The 18,591-nt window shown below is 43.6% G+C and overlaps 1 pseudogene; it reads right to left on the reverse strand.

The window, feature by feature from the left end:
• Positions 1-570: 570 nt before the first annotated feature.
• On the reverse strand, positions 571-18,302 carry LOC106569783 (probable phospholipid-transporting ATPase IIB; annotated as a pseudogene).
• Between the last annotated feature and the right edge of the window lie 289 nt (positions 18,303-18,591).

Below are 18,591 nucleotides of genomic sequence, written 5' to 3' on the forward strand. Positions count from 1 at the left end.
TCACCGCTCAAGAACAGGATGCACAGAACACAATTGCCTAAATCAAAGTAACTATGGAGTGCTGGTTTCATACTATGAGGTAGTGTATATGATATTCAACTTCTGGAAATGTAAAGGACTTGATGTACAAAGAGAGAACATTGTGAAATGTAGCTAATTTTGGTTCATGTACATATTCCCTAGGTAATTACAATTAAGTGTCAGGGTACAGTAGTAAAATGCTGTACATGTTAAGTTGGTATTTACAGTGCTTAGGAATCACAACACAAAAGTAGAACGTCCAAATTAAACCATCATACTAGTATCTCAACTCAGTAACGTAGAAAGCATAGTCATCGAGTTATAAAAAATGACACTTGAAGCCGATGGTTGGAAGTCCATTAAAACAGACGGCAAATTGACCCAAATGTTCCAGTCCAGTGCATCAAAGGGCAATTTGTTCAGTTTTTACCACTTCCCTCAGTCCCATTTTGGTTTTGTGCTCAGTCTTTTCAAGTATTACCACATTCCAGTGACGAATTCAGAACATTTTCTCTTCATGTTTTTGCTTCTAGTGGTTTCTTGACTTCTTTAGGTTCCCTTTACTGTGGATCAGAAAAAAGCGCTGAAAAGAAGGATTGTAGAGAGACAAAGAAAAATAATTTGAGTAAGTGTGTAAGTAGGAGAGAGCTTAAAATGGCTGAAGACAGCTTAGAGTAGCTGGGTGGTGAGAACTTGCGCTTCAGGTATTTGATGATATAGAGAGGAAGACAGCTGACGACGGTGATCACTGACAACTTCCACAGGAAGGCTGGTGTTGTGATGAAGGCCAGGTCTGGGAGAAAAAACAACACAGGTTAGAAATCTGTCCAGATATCAGCACATTCAATATGTGACAGACACTAACATGTTGATATACATTATTTTGTTATCACTTACACTACCGTTCAAAAGTTTGGGATCACTTAGAAATGTTCTTGTTATTGAAAGAAATTCCCAAAAATGTGTCCATTGAAATAACCTCAAATTGACAGGAAATGCAGTGTAGACATTGTTAATGTTGTAAATGACTGTTGTAGCTGGAAGCGTCTGATTTCTTTATGGAATATCTACATAGGCGTGGCATCTGTACATTATCAGCAACCATCACTCCTGTGTTCCAATGGCATGTTGTGTTAGCTAATCCAAGTTTATCAATTAAGAAGGCTAATTGATCATTAGAAAACCGTTTTGCAATTATGTTAGCACAGCTGAAAACTGTTGTTCAGTATCTGGAGCATCAGCATTTGTGGGTTCGAAAATGGCCAGAAACAATGAACTTTCTTCTGAAACTCATGTCTATTCTTGTTCTGAGAAATGAAGCTATCCATGCGAGAAATTGCCAAGAAACTGAAGATCTCGTACAACGCTGTGACCTACTCCCTTCACAGAACAGAGCAAACTGTCTCTAACCAGAATAGAAAGAGGAGTGGGACGCCCCGGTGCACAACTGTGCAAGAGGACAAGTACATTAGAGTGTCTAGTTTGAGAAACAGACGCCTCACAAGTCCTCAACTGTCAGCTTCATTAAATAGTACCCGCAAAACACCACTCTCAATGTCAACAGTGAAGAGGCGACTCCGGGATGCTGGCCTTCTAGGCAGAGTTGCAAAGAAAAGCCATATCTCAGAATGGCCAATAAAAAGAAAAGATTAAGATGGGTAAAAGAACACAGACACTGGACAGAGGAACTCTGCCTAGAAGGCCAGCATCCCAGAGTCTCCTCTTCACTGTTGATGTTGAGACTGGTGTGCCCTTCAAATTAGCGGACTCAGCTATTTCAGCCGTACCCGTTGCTGACAGGTGTATAAAAGCGAGCACACAGCCATGCAATCTCCATAGACAAACATTGGCAGTAGAACGCAGTGGAAAAGGTACCCAATTGTCATACTTGAGTAAAAGTAAAAATACCTTAATAGAAAATTACTCAAATAAAAGTCACACAGTAAAATACTACTTGAGTAAAAGTCTAAAAGTATTTGGTGTTAAATATACTTAAGTGTCAAAAGTAAGTCATTTCAAATTGCTTATATTAAGCAAACCAGACGGCACAATTTTCTTGTTGTAAATTGTTTACGGCTAGCCAGGGGCACTCCAGTCTCAACACGCAGACATAATTTACAAACTAAGCATTTGTGTTTAGTGAGTCCGCCAGATCAGAGGCAGTAGGGATGACCAGGGATGTTCTCTTGATAAGTGAGTGAATTCGACTATTTTTTACCTTAAAAATGTAACGAGTACTTTGTGTGCCAGGGAAAATGTATGAAGTAAAAAGTACATTATTTTCTTTAGGATGTAGTAAAGTGAAAGTTGTAAAAAATATAAATAGTAAAGTAAAGATACTACTTAATTAGTGGTTTAAAGTATTTTTTACTTAAGTACTTTACACCACTGGTAGAATGGCCTTACTGAAGAGCTCAGCGACGTTCAATGTGGCACCATCATAGGATGCCACATTCCCAACAAGTAGGTTCATAAAATTTCTGCCCCGGTCAACTGTAAGTGCTGTTATTGTGAAGTGGAAACGTCTTGGAGAAACAACAGCCCAGCCGTGAAGTGGTAGGCCACACAAGCTCACAGAACGGGACCACAAAGTGCTGAAGCGCATAAAAATAGTCTCTCCTCGATTGCAACACTCACCACCGAGTTCCAAACTACCTCTGGAAGCAATGTCAGCACAAGAACTGTTCATTGGGAGCTTCGTGAAATGGGTTTCCATGACTGAGCAGCCACACACAAGCCTAAGATCACCATGCGCAATGCCAAGCGTTGGCTGGAGTGGTGTAAAGCTCGCCGCCATTGGACTCTGGAGCAGTGGAAATGTGTTATCTGGAGTGATGAATAACACTTCTCCATCTGGCAGTTCGAAGGACGAATCTGGGTTTGGCGGATGCCAGGAGAACACTACCTGCCAGAATGCATATTGCCAACTGTAAAGTTTGGTGAAGGAGGAATAATAGTCTGGGGCTGTTTTTCCATGGTTCGGGCTAGGCCCATTAGTTCCAGTCAAGGGAAATCTTAACACTACAGCATACAATAACAATCTAGACGATTTTGTGCTTCCAACTTTGTGGCAACAGTTTGGGGAAGGCCCTTTCCTGTTTCAGCATGACAATGCCCCCGTGCACAAAGCGAGGTCAATACAGAAATGGTTTGTTGAAGATCGGTGTGGAAGAACTCGCCTGGCCTGCTCAGAGCCCTGACCTCAACTCCATTAAACACCTTTGGGATCAATTGGAACGCCGACTGCAAGCCAGGCCTAAACGATCAACATCAGTGACGACCTCACTAATGCTCATGTGGCTGAATGGAAGTCTCCACAGCAATGTTCCAACATCTAGTAGAAAGCCTTCCCAGAAGAGTGGAGGCTGTTATAGCAGCAAATGGGGGACCACCTCCATATTAATGCCCATGATTTTGGAATGAGATGTTAGACAAGCAGGTGTCCACATACTTTTGGTCATGTAGTGCATGTGTCACATCAAATAGGGCTGCAAAAAGACATGGTCAGAGTATGGTCACAGAAGGAACATGAACAGGGCTGAGCAGTCACAGCACAGTCAAAAACAGTGATGAGAGGAAAGATTGAAAAGGAGGTGGAACAGGAGATAGGTAGCGTTTCCACAGTGCTGTACAGCTACCCAGAAAAGCTCCAAACAACACCCTGCCTATGCCTGTACCAAGGCCACATACAATGGAAAAAGAGAGGACAAGTAGCAGAGAGAAAGCGAGAGAGAAAGAGACAAGGTGAGTGCCAGCATGAGAGAGAGAGAAAATAACAGGGGGAGAGAGATACAAAAGAGAGCGAGGGAGAGAGACAGAAGACGGCAGACACAAGCAAAGCAAAGCACAGACCTCCAAGGTTTAATTGGGTTAACTCATAAACATAAGTGCAAATTGCATCAAACTAAAACACAAAAGCTGCAGTGTAGTGTAGTGCAAAGGGTGATATTGTTACTACAAGAGTGAAGTGTTTGGAAAACCTGCCTTCAACATAACAAAAAGCAACATAACAAAATGATTATTTCCCCTCAATACTTTTGAGCACAATAGCAAACAGCATAATAAAAAAATAAGGGCTGATAAATAAAGTTGAATTGAGTTGTTTTCCTCTTCAGGTAAAGAATATTTGCTTACCAAAGTACTCGTTGAGGAAGGCGAGCGAGGCTATGTAGCAGCCCAGACTGAGGAACTCTGCTAGCACCATGAGCCAGGTACAGATGTTGAGCGCCACCATGAGCAGCTCGGTGAGGATCAGCGCAGTGAAGGAGATGGCCACCACGTGCACAAACTACGACTCAAACAACAGCAGTGCACCGTACATCAGGATGCCACCTGGGGACGCCTCAAAGAAGTGTTAGTGATGTAGTAGCGGTTGAGTAACTGTTTAATCAGCATAAGAAAGAAACTAGAGAATGGATCAACTAGAATGTATTCTAGTAATCAACTAGAATCAATTTGTTTGTAGTTAATAATGATAAGACCTAAAAATACAATGAATTGGTTTATTCTTTTAGGGGACGAAAAAGGTATATTAGGCCTTCGTTTTGGTTTATGTATTTTAGGTTACTTTGATCCCCAATGGGGAAAGAAGGATACCTAGTCAGTTGTACAACTGAATGCATTCAACTGAAATGTGCCATCTGCATTTAACCCAACCCCTCTGAATCAGAGAGGTGCGGGAGGCTGCCTTAATCGACATCCACGTCATCAGCGCCCAGGGAACAGTAGGTTAACTACCTTGCTCTGGGGCAGAACAACATATGTTTACATTGTCAGCACAGGGATTCGATCCAGCAACCTTTTGGTTACTGGCCTAACGTCCCTACCCGCCCCTTCAATGCTCACTGAAAGTCTGTTATTCAATGCATGTTCATTGACACACCAGACAGAGTCCACCTATTAGGATTACAGTAAGTCTGGAGACACAGGGTTTGACTCAATTATATTATTTATGAGGGTGAACAGGCACAATGCCTCCTAGTGTATCCCGAACCCACCCAGGTAAACCCCTCTGAGTACTGTAGCTTGACACTCATTCACCTATTCTATGGTTGTGCCTATCATTTTGTCATAACGCTCCGCAAATTGAGCTTAATTGCCTATAACTGATCACATAATTGCCTTTTCCATACAGTCTACATACAGTGCATTCCTGAGAGTTAAACTCAATAATAAATTAAAACCGATGATCGTGGCCTGTTTTTCATTGGTATTAGGCCTTTAATTAAAAAACGAAAGCTGTCAGGAAGGTACACTCCAGTAGGAACATAAGCTATTTTTCAACACGCTGCATGGCTTAGTGATTACAGAAATATCAGTTTACAGAAAAGACAAAAAGACTGCATGTAACTGCGGATGACTCTTGGAAACCTAAGCTACTGAGAAACTGGACTGTCTGAGAGTCAGTGGGCAGTGGACTGAAGTTTTGCACATAGTAAACATGATGAAATAGAAGTGTGTTGCCTGGACGAACAGTGAGTAATAAAAAGGTGGTTTAGCCACTATGCTGCGCGTCATTCAGATTGCTTTCAGGAAAGCTGCCATACTGTGCGGATGGATCCTTTGGATATAAGAGTTTGTGCACCTGGCCAACACCTGTTAGATTCCTAATATCCATTATGTTTCCCAGCACCCTTACCTGTGTGTTAGTATTCATCATTAGAACTGTGTTAAAGAAATCTAACTCAGAAAGCTAAAGGAATATCCTGTCAATCCTTTTACCTTGGTAAATACTGATTAACACCCAAATGCCTCTGTGCTTGACAAACTGGCCCAGGGCTGCTGAGCGCTAGTAGCTGTTCCTGCCGTGGACCAAGAGCAACCGACCAATGTGCTTAAACTGAGTGATGGAGAAATCTGCAGCCAGTGATGCCTGCATCTCCTCCTGCATGGGAAGAACATAAGAACATATTCTAGGGAAGGACACACCCCATATCAGACTAAATATGCACCCATAACAGGTTTTGCATTTTTTGTAAAAAAATCATGTTTTTACTATTTCATGTAATAATAAGTGGACAGGGTAAGAGGCGTAATATGGATTATTAACCTTTCCTTCAATACCAATACCACAGTCTGCTGCCTGGGTCATATTGACATCATATTACCTCCATCACATGGGAGAGACAAGAGAGCCACATGTCAGCCACAGGTTCAATAATAACATGTAAAAGAGCAGGATGATGACAAAACATTGTTAATATAGATGCTTATGCTCTTTGATTACCTTCTCATACTGGGTCTAGTTTCTTCATTTTCAAAACAAAGTAGTCAATAGTGAGATACAGGTATATTACTGGTAGGCATTTTCTACAATCTATTTTATAATTTGGCATTCATTGTACACAGATCATTGTAGCAGTTCTGTGTCTCATACAAAGGATAAGAGTGGTTAGTTGTTACAGAACCTGTGCCATAGGTGAGCCCCTTTCCACCTATGGCACAGGGGCTCCCCTATGGAACAGGTTCTGTTGGCTGTGTGCTGCTTGAGCAGGTGGATGATCTGGGCTTTCTGAGTGGGGGAGCAGTGACAGCAGACTACCACTGGACACTGACACGCCAGTTCCACAAACTCATGCTCATAGTCCCGCAGACACACCTGTGGGAAGATAAACATATGGATTTGGAAAATGCAAACACATCCGGACCCACAAGCACATTCACATATTACTTACTGTACCATCTCTTCAGATAAAATGTAGTTTGTTTTGCTTATAAAACCATAACTGATGTGCTTTGTTGCTCTTTTTGTGGTTTTGGACTCAAAAGGTTTTAGTTTTGGAACCAGAAATATTTTGGCTGCATCTACAGTACCATCTTGAGAGGCTTGTGAGAAGTGTGTTCTGTTGTAGTGCCGCCAAGGAGTCTCCAGAGATGACCAGAGCACAGTCGTGTTTCCTTCGGAAGGCATTGAGCTCCAGATGGGCCTCTCCATCGTTGGAGACCTGCTCGAGAGCCCGGCAACACAATTAGTGGAAGGACCGATACAAGACCATTTCCTCATCCCTTTAACCTGTTATGCAAGGGGGCAGTATTTTTACTTCCGGATGAAAAGCGTGCCCAAAGGAAACTGCCTGTTGCTAAGGCCCAGAAGCTAGAATTCACATATAGTAGATTTGGATAGAACACACTCTGAAGTTTCTAAAACTGTTAAAATAATGTCTGTGAGTATAACAGAACTCATATGGCAGGCAAAAACCTGAGAAAAATCCAACCAGGAAGTGGGAAGTCTGATATTTGGAGTTTTTCAAGTGATTGCCTATCCAATATCCAGTGTAAATTGGGTCAAATTGCACTTCCTACGGCTTCCAGGAGATGTCAACAGTCTTTAGAAAGTTGTTTCAGGCTTCTATTGTGAAAGGGGAGAGAATAAGACCACTCACAGTAAGTGCCTCAGCTGAAAGCTATGAGTTGTTTATCGCACGCGGCCGTGCTCACGAGCTCCATTCCCTTTCCTTTCTAATGACAAAGGAATTGTCCGGTTGGAATATTATTAAAGATTTATGATAAAAACATTCTAAAGATTGATTATATACATCGTTTGACATGTCTCTATGAACTTTAATGAACCTTTTTTGACTTTTCGTCTGGATTTAGTGCCCGTGCTTTCTGCATTTGGATTAGTGAACTAAACGCGGAAACAAAAAGGAGGTATTTGGACATAAATGATAGACTTTATCGAACAAAACAAACATTTATTGTGGAACTGGGATTCCTGGGAGTGCATTCCGATGAAGATCATCAAAGGTAAGTGAATATTTATAACGCTATTTCTGACTTTTGTTGACTCCACAACTTGGCGGGTATCTGTATGGTGGCTGAGCACTGTACCCAGATTATCGCATGGTGTCGCATGGTGTGCTTTCGCCGTAAAGCTTTTTTGAAATCTGACACAGCGGTTGCATTAAGGAGAAGTTTATCTCTAATCCTATGTATAACACCTGTGTCACGTCCTGACCATAGGAAGTTGGTATTTTCTATGGTAGTGTGGTCAGGGCGTGACAGGGGGTGTTTATCTGTTTTTTGTATGTCTATGTTCAGTTTCTAGTTTTGTATTTCTATGTTGGTTTTGTTTGGCATGACCTCCAATTAGAGGCAGCCAGTTGTCGTTGTCTCTAATTGGAAGTCATATTTAAATTGATGTTTGTCCCACCTGTCCTTGTGGGTGATTATATTTTGTGAGTGTGTTTGTTCCTCCTGCGTCACGGTTTGTTGTTTTGCACTTAAGTTTTCTTTCTTATTGCATTCAGTTTCACTATCTAATAAAAATGTGGAACGAAACCAACGCTGCATTTTGGTCCGCTCCTTCTAACAGCCGTGACAGAATCACCCACCAACCAAGGACCAAGCAGCGTGGTATGGAGCAGCGGGAGTCGTGGACGTGGGAGGAAATCCTGGATGGCAAAGGACCCCGGAGGCAGGCTGGGGAGTATCGCCGTCCGAAGGAGGAGATTGAGGCAGCAAGAGCGGAGCGGCGACACTTTGAGGCGCGATATCCACCAAGAGGCAAGGACGAGAGGCAGCACCCAAAACATTTTTGGGGGGGCACACGGGCAGATTGGCTAAGGCGATTTTAAGACCTGAGCCAACTCCCCGTGCTTACCGTGGGGAGCGAGTGACCGAGCAAGCACCTTGTTATGCGGTGGTGCGCACTGTGTCGCAAGTGCGCACTCACAGCCCGGTGCGCTCGGTGCAAGCTCCTCACCGTTGCCGTGCTAGAGTTGGCAGTCAGCCAGGTCGAAGTGCGCCGGTTCAGCGTATCTGGTCTCCAGTACGTATCTGGTCTCCAGTGCGTCTCTTCGGTCCAGGTTATCCTGCGCCTGCTCTACGCACGGTATCCCCCTTTCCAGACCTCCGGTGCGCCTCCGGAGCCCAGTACGTCCTGTGCCTCCTCCTCGCACTTGCCCTGAGGTGCGTGTTACTAGTCTGGCACCTCCAATGCCAGCTCCATGCATCAGGCCTTCAGTGCGCCTGCCCAGTCCGGGGTGTCCTGTTCCTGCTCCCCGCACTAGCCCTGAGGTGCGTGTTACTAGTCTGGAGCCTCCTATGCCAGTCCCACGCATCAGGCCTTCAGTGCGCCTGCCCAGTCTGGGGTGTCCTGTTCCTGCTCCCCGCACTCGCCCTGCGGGTTACTATTCCAGCGATGCCCCTCAGCCCGGAGCCTCCAGCGGCGCCCCTCAGCCCGGAGCCTCCAGCGGCGCCCCTCAGCCCGGAGCCTCCAGCGACGCTCATCAGCCCGGAGCCTCCAGCGACGCTCCTCAGCCCAGAGCCTCCAGCGACGCTCATCAGCCCGGAGCCTCCAGCGATGCTCCTCAGCCCGGAGCCTCCAGCGACGCTCATCAACCCGGAGCCTCCAGCGACGCTCCTCAGCCAAGGAGCCTCCAGCGACGCTCATCAGCCCGGAGCCTCCAGCAACACTCATCAGCCCGGAGCCTCCAGCGACGCTCATCAGCCCGGAGCCTCCAGCGACGCTCATCAGCCCGGAGTCTTCAGCGGCGATCAGCAGCCCAGAGCCTTCAGCGGCGGTCCGCAACCCAGAGCCTTCAGCGGTGGTCCGCAACCCAGAGCCTTCAGCGGTGGTCCGCAAACCAGATTCTTTAGCGGTGGTCTGCAGACCAGAGCCTTCAGCGGCGGTCTGCAGCCAAGAGCCTTCAGTGGCGGTCTGCAGCCAAGAGTCTTCAGTGGTGGCTTTTAGCCCAGAGTCTTCAGCGGCGGTTGGCGGTCCGAAGCCTCCGGCGATGATCGATGGTCTGGTTCCTCCGGACATACAGAAGTGGGGGGATCAGCGGGCGGAGGGGGTACTACGCCCGGAACCAGAGCCGCCGCCATAGACATTACTCACCCACCCTACCCTCCCTTTGTGTTTTTATTTTTTTTTAAATTGGGGGGGGTTGTTGTTGTTGTTGTTTTTTTAGATGCGGTCGGAGTCCGCACCTTTGAGGGGGGGGGGTACTGTCACGTTCTGACCATAGGAAGTTGGTATTTTCTATGGTAGTGTGGTCAGGGCGTGACAGGGGGTGTTTATCTGGTTTGCACGTAACGATGGTGACAGGTGTGCGCCATAACGACAAATAACGTGACAAATATAAAATATATTTTGATTTGTTTAACACTTTTTTGGCTACTACATGATTCCATGTGTTATTTCATAGTTTTGATGTGTTCATCATTATTCTGCTATGTAGAAAATAGTAAAAATAAAGAAAAACCCTAGAATGTGTAGGTGTGTCCAAACTTTTGTCTGATACTGTACATAAATACATTATTTGACAAAGCATTGAATTTGGCTTTACTGCTATTAGCCCATAGAAATGCATTGAATAACAGATTCATACATGGATAAACAGAAGACAAAACAATTCATTTTTTACACATATTTAACCATTTCTTTTAGGCACTAAACTACTTACATATATTTCTATTCATATTTTTTTTAAATGGGTACCAGGCACCTTCAGGCGAGTCTTATGATGCTTGTGGGCGTCCTAGAGCAAAACAACCGACATGTTCGTGAGAGACTCACCTTACATAAAGGAGTCATACCACCCTGCATCCCACTGTTGGCTTGTCTCTGAAGCTAAGCAGGGTCAGTCCCTGGATGGGGGACCAGATGCTGCTGGAAGTGGTTTTGGAGGGCCAGTATTTATTAAAATTTTATTGAACCTTTATTTAACTAGGCAAGTCAGTTAAGAACAAATTCTTATTTACATTTTTTTATTTTTTATTTTATTTATTTCACCTTTATTTAACCAGGTAGGCAAGTTGAGAACAAGTTCTCATTTACAATTGCGACCTGGCCAAGATAAAGCAAAGCAGTTCGACTACATACAAAAACACAGAGTTACACATGGAGTAAAACAACATACAATCAATGATGCAGTAGAAAAAAATAAGACTATATACAATGTGAGCAAATGATGTGAGATAAGGGAGGTAAAGGCAAAAAAGGCCATGGTGGCAAAGTAAATAAAGTATAGCAAGTAAAACACTGGAATGGTAGATTTGTAGTTTGAAGAAAGTTCAAAGTTAAAATATAAATAATATGGTGCAAAGGAGCAAAATAAATAAAATAAATAAATACAGTAGGGGAAGAGGTAGTAGTTTGGGCTAAATTATAGATGGGCTATGTACAGGTGCAGTGATCTGGGAGCTGCTCTGATAGCTGGTGCTTAAAGCTAGTGAGGGAGATAAGTGTTTCCAGTTTCAGAGATTTTTGTAGTTCGTTCCAGTCATTGGCAGCAGAGAACTGGAAGGAGAGACGACCAAAGGAGGAGTTGGCTTTAGGGGTGACCAGAGAGATATACCTGCTGGAGCGCGTGCTACAGGTGGGTGCTGCTATGGTGACCAGTGAGCAGAGATAAGGGGGGACTTTACCTAGCAGGGTCTTGTAGATGACCTGGAGCCAATGTGTTTGGCGACGATTATGAAGCGAAGGCCAGCCAACGAGAGCGTACAGGTCGCAATGGTGGGTAGTATATGGGGCTTTGGTGACAAAACGGATGGCACTGTGATAGACTGCATCCAGCTTGTTGAGTAGGGTATTGGAGGCTATTTTGTAAATGACATCGCCAAAGTCGAGGATTGGTAGGATGGTCAGTTTTACGAGGGTATGTTTGGCAGCATGAGTGAAGGATGCTTTGTTGCGAAATAGGAAGCCAATTCTAGATTTAACTTTGGATTGGAGATGATTGATGTGAGTCTGGAAGGAGAGTTTACAGTCTAACCAGACACCTAGGTATTTGTAGTTGTCCACAAATTCTAAGTTAGAACCGTCCAGAGAAGTGATGCTGGACAGGCGGGCTGGTGCAGGCAGCGATCGGTTGAAGAGCATGCATTTAGTTTTACTTGTGTTTAGGAGCAGTTGGAGACCACGGAAGGAGAGTTGAATGGCATTGAAGCTCGTCTGGAGGGTTGTTAACACAGTGTCCAAAGAAGGGCCAGAAGTATACAGAATGGTGTCGTCTGCGTAGAGGTGGATCAGAGATTCACCAGCAGCAAGAGCGACATCATTGATGTATACAGAGAAAAGAGTTGGCCCAAGAATTGAACCCTGTGGTACCCCCATAGAGACTGCCAGAGGTCCGGACAGTACAATGACGGCCTACCCCGGCCAAACCCTAACGACGCTGGGCCAATTGTGCGCCGCCCTATGGAAGGCACTCTTTCCTCTGGTCTAAAACAATATCCCAATGCCCCAGGGCAGTGTTTGGGAACATCTCCCTGTGTTGAGTGCCGTCTTTCGGATGGGACATTAAACGGGTGTCCCGACTCTCTGTAGTCACTAAAGGTCCCATGGCACTTATTGCAAGAGTAAGGGTGTTATTCCTGTGTCCTCGCTAAATTCCCAATCTGGTTCTCATTCCATCATGGCCACCTAATCATCTCCCCTGTAACTATTCTCCAGTTGTTGCTGTAAATGAGAATGTTCAGTCAACTTACCAGGTAAAATAAAAAATATATATATTAGTGTGTAGCCCAAACTGTTCGGATGCAACAGACAGAAGTTGGCAGATCGGCGGTACGACTTCATACGAGTCCCGTGGCGCTTGTGGGTGTCGAAGAGCAAAACCACTGACATGAGTCTCGCCTTTCCATAGTGGGGTCATAATAGTTTATAGGCCAAACCGTTTGGAGGCTACAGACATTTTCGTGAGAAGACCGATTTTCAGGATGTCTCAATGTCTGACAAACACAGCTGTAGCTTTGCCACCTTTCACCTCAGATGCGGTGGATTGGGATGCAGCCCATGCAGATAGCTCTAGCTTAAACAGACAGATGTTTTATTATTATGCTAATTAGATGTACGTGGAACCGCAGAAATCAACTCAAGAGGGTTAATAAGGGACATTATGTTTTGTACTTCAAAGTCTATTTACTGGTCCTCGGATCGGCATTTATTAGCCACCACCAGGGTCCTAAGCCCTTCCCTGGCCATGTTCCCACACTGAGAAAAAAAAAGGGGATTGTTAGGAGAGAGGGACGTAATATGATGAAAATATTAATTACTGAACAATTGTAGGGACACCAACTCAATCTCTATATTCCAGTCAGATATTTTTTATTCAACAAACAATATGTTTTAACAAATGTCATATGACATACAGTAGGTTAAACACACTGTATAGTATAGAATACAGGCATAGATCATTTCATCTAACAGAGTCAGCTGCATCAGAACAGTCAACCAACAACGACAGAAATCATTGGGGAATAAAGCCACCTCGGGGCTAAGTTCAGAGGACACAAAATCCACAGACGGCGGTTTATTTTTAATATGAAACGCCAATGAGCTGAAACTGACACGCTGATTGCTTATTGACATGGTACCCATATAGCACCACTGCTTGGACAGTCTACAGGATATTACAGTCAATGGAACATCATTAACACTATTGTTAGAAATATGACATACTGGATGTGTCCCAAATGGCACCTTATTCCCTATATAGTGAACTAACTTATATTAAACCACAGCCTTGGTAAAAAATAGTACACTAAATAAGGAACAGGGCACAATTTGGGAGGCAGACACTGTAGAGCCTCCTAGAAAAGGAATGTAATTCATGTAGGTCACAAATTACATCGAAAACAGCCTCTGGTCATAAATGACTCAATACTGCCAGTACAATTATGAACATACAGTACTGCACACCCAGTCATGGGTGGGCCTGTTGATCTTGTGATGAATGAATGTCCTGGTTAACAATTGAGGTAATTAGCTTACATGTGTTAGATTCATTTTGTATATATATAATACAGCCTGGATGGAAGCCTTACCTCCTCCTCCAGCCACTCATTGACCTGCACAATACTCGCCATGGCAACATCAGTGCCCTTAATAAAAATGTGATGTCACCTGTGGTCTCCTCCTAGAGCAAAGTATGAAAATAATTATAGATGTATAACCATATAAAAAACATGTCAGTGCCATATCATACTAACAACAGACCTGAATTCAAATACTACTTTAAATCCTTCAAATTAGTTGAATGTTTGTGTTAACCTGCCTAGATGGGGTTTGCACTTTTCTGACTTTTCTATTGGTTCCATTGCAACAAGATGGCTCAATCAAGCACAGCTTAAGTATTTTAAATTATTTCAAATAGTATTTAAACCCAGGTCTGACTAACACACACACATAGTTACCACACATGTAATGGTCACCAGAACTAAGTCCATACCCTGACGATGATGACCATCCTCTTGCTCTCAGAGGTGAAGGTCTGCAGGATGTAGTAGGTTAGGATCTGTCCTGCTGGGGTCTTGAGCAGCAGGGAGTTCAGGTCCCTAGTCACCAGTCAGGCCTACTGTAGTAGTGCGGGTGTGTTCCTGACACAGTAAGGTCAGGAACACACCCGCACTACTACACAGACCCAAGCCCTCTGCTCCTCTCATTAGGGGCTGGCTATGGGTCCACATAGAGGATTCACAGGTCAAGATTAGGAGCTCTGTGTACGCTCACAGGGTCAACTTCCTGATCGCCCTGAATCAAATCAAACACATGAAAGTAACTGGTTCATTGTTAAGTATCATTCACAGCTGAGAGGGAATACAATGAGACACAGAAGGAGCTTGTTAGCCTCATAGTAACAGAAGGACTAACTATAACTCAGTGGCCAATTATTACACAATAGAAGGAGCATAATGGTGAATAATCCTGAAGTCATAGGCTGCTTTAGATTATGACATATGGTAAAGGGACCAACGCCAATATAATATACCTACTGTAATATACCTAAAATAATATACCTACCAATAACATAAATAGACAGTTTCCAAGGGGGAAACTCATGTCAGGAAGTACACTAATGCAATTTGTCAAATGTGTTATGCAGGATCATTACGATGCTAGATAAGCAGAAACATATGCACATTTGATCATTTGTTTGTCCAATAATCTATATAAAATGACTCTAAGTATCACTTGTGGTCAAAAAGCATGGTCAATAATTGAAACAGAAAGGCATGCGCTAAAACTGGCTTCTACTTAAAACTGCAATATGTAATGTTTTGAGTGACCCGTTATGAATCAGTCATTCTCAATGAAAGCAAGTTTAAGAAGTGGTAGATCTGTTCTATGTGCGCTATTTCTATGCTTCCCGATCTTGTTTTTTTTACTTTCGGTTTTGTACACAAGCTTTAAACAGCTGAAAATACAATATTTTTGGTTATTGAAACAATATTTCACAGCAGTTTAGATGGTACATTGATTCTCTGCACTATACATTGCTTGTTTTGAGTCACATAAACTGAAATTAGGCAAACTATTATAATTTTTGCAACCAGGAAATCGAGGAGCGATTTCTGCATATAACTGAACTAACAAGTTCATCATAATGAATGGGGATCTTTGTGGTTGTGTATGTGCTAGCTTGCGTGTCCCTTCCCCCCAATAATAATAGGGCATACACTCAACCGCAGCTTCAAAATGGTGTTGAGTACACTATTGTCATGCAGTACATCACTTTACTGGATATAAGCCAAAATCCTGAATCATCATCCACAAATACTATGTATACAATAGTCTAAGTGCCTTATCTCTGGAGTCTGGACACAGTTCATTCCCAAACAGAGGAGTGTTTTTCTATTTGTCTTTTCCCTCCCACCAAGTGCGCGTTCAACTACACGACTCAATTCTCCACGTCCTCATTTTTTATTTGCTCACTCAAAGGTTGTTATTACTGTATACTCCTGACCTACAAATAAGAACTGATTGCTAATACCCCATCATTTTTTTCTGGTTCCCCTTTGAGGTCCGTGCTAGGCTGGCTATATTTACTTCATACACATCTGTGGACGTGTGGCAAGAACGTGTGTACGTGCGCACACACACAGTCAGGATCTAATCTAGTTTATCAGCTCCATGGGAACTATTTAAAACCATTTCAACTTTGATACAAACGGTATGTGAATCATATGTCACATAAGGAACTTTAGAGACTACCCTTGACTACTGTACGATGTTAGGTTCTTATTTTTCAGAGTAAATAACTCACAGACAAAATAGAAGCTTTAACCAAGTTTAATCATTCCCCAAAGGTTCTGTACAGCTGAAAACAGACAGCTAAACATTTCAGACATCACAGTTCATATGCATCCTACTTAAGACACTCCTCTTCCTTACAGTTTATGGCTCCACAGGAAAGAAGGTAACCAGATAACAACCCTGATTACTCCCTTAAGGGGAACTGACCTCACCCCTCACCTCCTGACCCACAGATATCCATCTGTCTTCCCTATATCAACACATCGCTCTCCTCTCCTCCATCAAACACATTCCAAAGCCTTCTGTTGTTTTACAAACTCTTTCTATTCAAGGCTTAGTCTCTATCATTTATTTAATATCTCAATGTTCAAAGTTTAGTCGATCCCAACAACGACAATGGCAGACTGGTTTAAACTACCCAATCAATCATTTGAATACCATTCCCAACATTCTAGTGATCATGTATATCAAAATGAAATGAACAGCAGCTAAGCATTTCATGATGAAAATGTATCTGTAATAGCTCAATTCTTCCCACTATGTCATTACCAATCAAAACTAGGATTTTAAAAGCACTTGCTAAACATCATTTTCTTAATTGATTTAGGGTGGTCAACAATGAAGAGAACTTGTAGCACTAAATTGTAGGTGTTGAGTACCCCATTATTTACTGCCCGTTCTGATGGGAATATGGCCGCTGTTATTAGAGAATTCCAAGAAAGTCCTAGATGAATATCGAATACACACAGGGAACAAGGAGAGGTTGCTGGATGAGGAGGAGTCTTCGTCATATAACTTTGTCATAAATATTCAATACATATCAAAGGATCGCTAATCCCACTCATATAGTACAGTGTTCAGGGCCATTGGAGTGTTTTTCACCCATGGAACAATGATTTTGTGAAGCCTTGTGGAACTTACCTTGGCTTGCACTAGGCTAGAGCCCAGCCCAGACTAGAAGTCAAAATGGTCCTACTTTAGGATTACACAGACAGGCAGAGGAAGGTAACGCCACGGGACTGCCATTGGGGTCGTTATCAGTGCAGATTCTTCCCACAATTAGAGCTATAAACTCTAAAGGACACACATGCCACTGATTAAAATAACTTAACCTCAGACAACTTTATGACCTCTGAGTTAATGGCCATTCCATGAGGCCCAGGTTATGACAAACTACAAAGGTAATTTAGTGTTGAAGGCGGAAACATCAGAGAAGCCTGGGTCGTATTCAGTAGTCACTAAACTGAATAAAACGGACTGAAACAGGGAGGGACTACCTGAACTTGCAAAATGTTTCGCTACGTTGTCCCCTATGAATACATCTCTGTGGAGTTTAGAGCTGACCTTGTCAGGACTGGAGGCCTGGTAGGTGCGGTTGTTGTCACTGAAGTCCTGGTTGGTCTCGGCGGCAGTGGACTCAATCTCTGGCACAGGACTCATAGACGGGTGTGACGTTGTGGCACAGCGCGACGGCCTTCACTGCCTCGTGGATATGGCTGCTGCCGCTTTTGCGGACCTTGAGGGCTGCAGCTCACTGGGGCTTCCTGGACGGGGTGGAGCTGGTGCTACTTTTGCTGCCGTTGGACTGCTGGGTCTGGGTGCTCGGTGTGGAGAAAAGTAAACCACCTCTATTATTCTGCATACAGGGAGTGGACTATGATGAAATGAAAAACAGATATTCCCTGTAGGGAATGCCACATAGCACTGGACCACATTTAGTTCCCAAACATTCTCGAACATTGTAGATAGAAATGCCATGACTAGAGTTGTCATGATTCCTTGTTCTACGTCGGATGACCAAAATATATTATGTTTAACCAACATGCCCATCCGAACGTTCCAAAATGTTGTGTCCTGCTGACTATGTTTGAAGTAAGACCATTGATACAGTAGACAGGTAATGCAGCGACTTTCATAGGCTGCAATCACCCTGCCAACTCTCACTAGCCTGAGAAAATCCTGACAATGCCATAACTGAGATGCTACAGTATAACACCAGCACTCCGTCTCACTCCCCCACTAAGCAGTGAAGTAGCTACCAGATGATTAAACCCTCACTCTGCTCAGGGCACAATTCACTTGGCACGGTTTTAAACTAAATGACACAGCGGCAGGGAAACGCTGTCTCATCATCTTTGTTGTGTCATATCTGGTTTGGGGGCTTTTACATATTCTCCGCCCTGACAACGCCCATCAATTCAACTCAGTGGAATCTCACGGACAGTCCACTGTGCCAGCTAGGTTTGACAGGGTTGATGTGCTCCACTGGAGTGGGTGATATCGCCTTATTAACCATTGTTGATGCTAGAGAGAGAGAGAGAGAGAGAGAGACTCCTACAAAAATTCAAAGTGACAACCCTTCAGCAAGCCTACAACAGAGCGCTCACTTCACTATGAAAAATGGGAAAGGTAGCCAGTCAAGTTATGAGAGCTCCTTCTATTGCCAGCTGCCCTTAACTTCATGCTTTATCTCACCCTCCTTTCAGACTACCCTTCACTGCTACATTATCTCAATTTCTCTGTTTTAATCCCTTACACCGAGATGGGTAAATGCTTGGTCTCCTTTGAGGGTTAAACCTCTATAT

This window comes from Salmo salar, chromosome ssa14, assembly GCF_905237065.1.
Source record: "Salmo salar chromosome ssa14, Ssal_v3.1, whole genome shotgun sequence".
NCBI classification, from domain to species: Eukaryota; Metazoa; Chordata; class Actinopteri; order Salmoniformes; family Salmonidae; genus Salmo; species Salmo salar.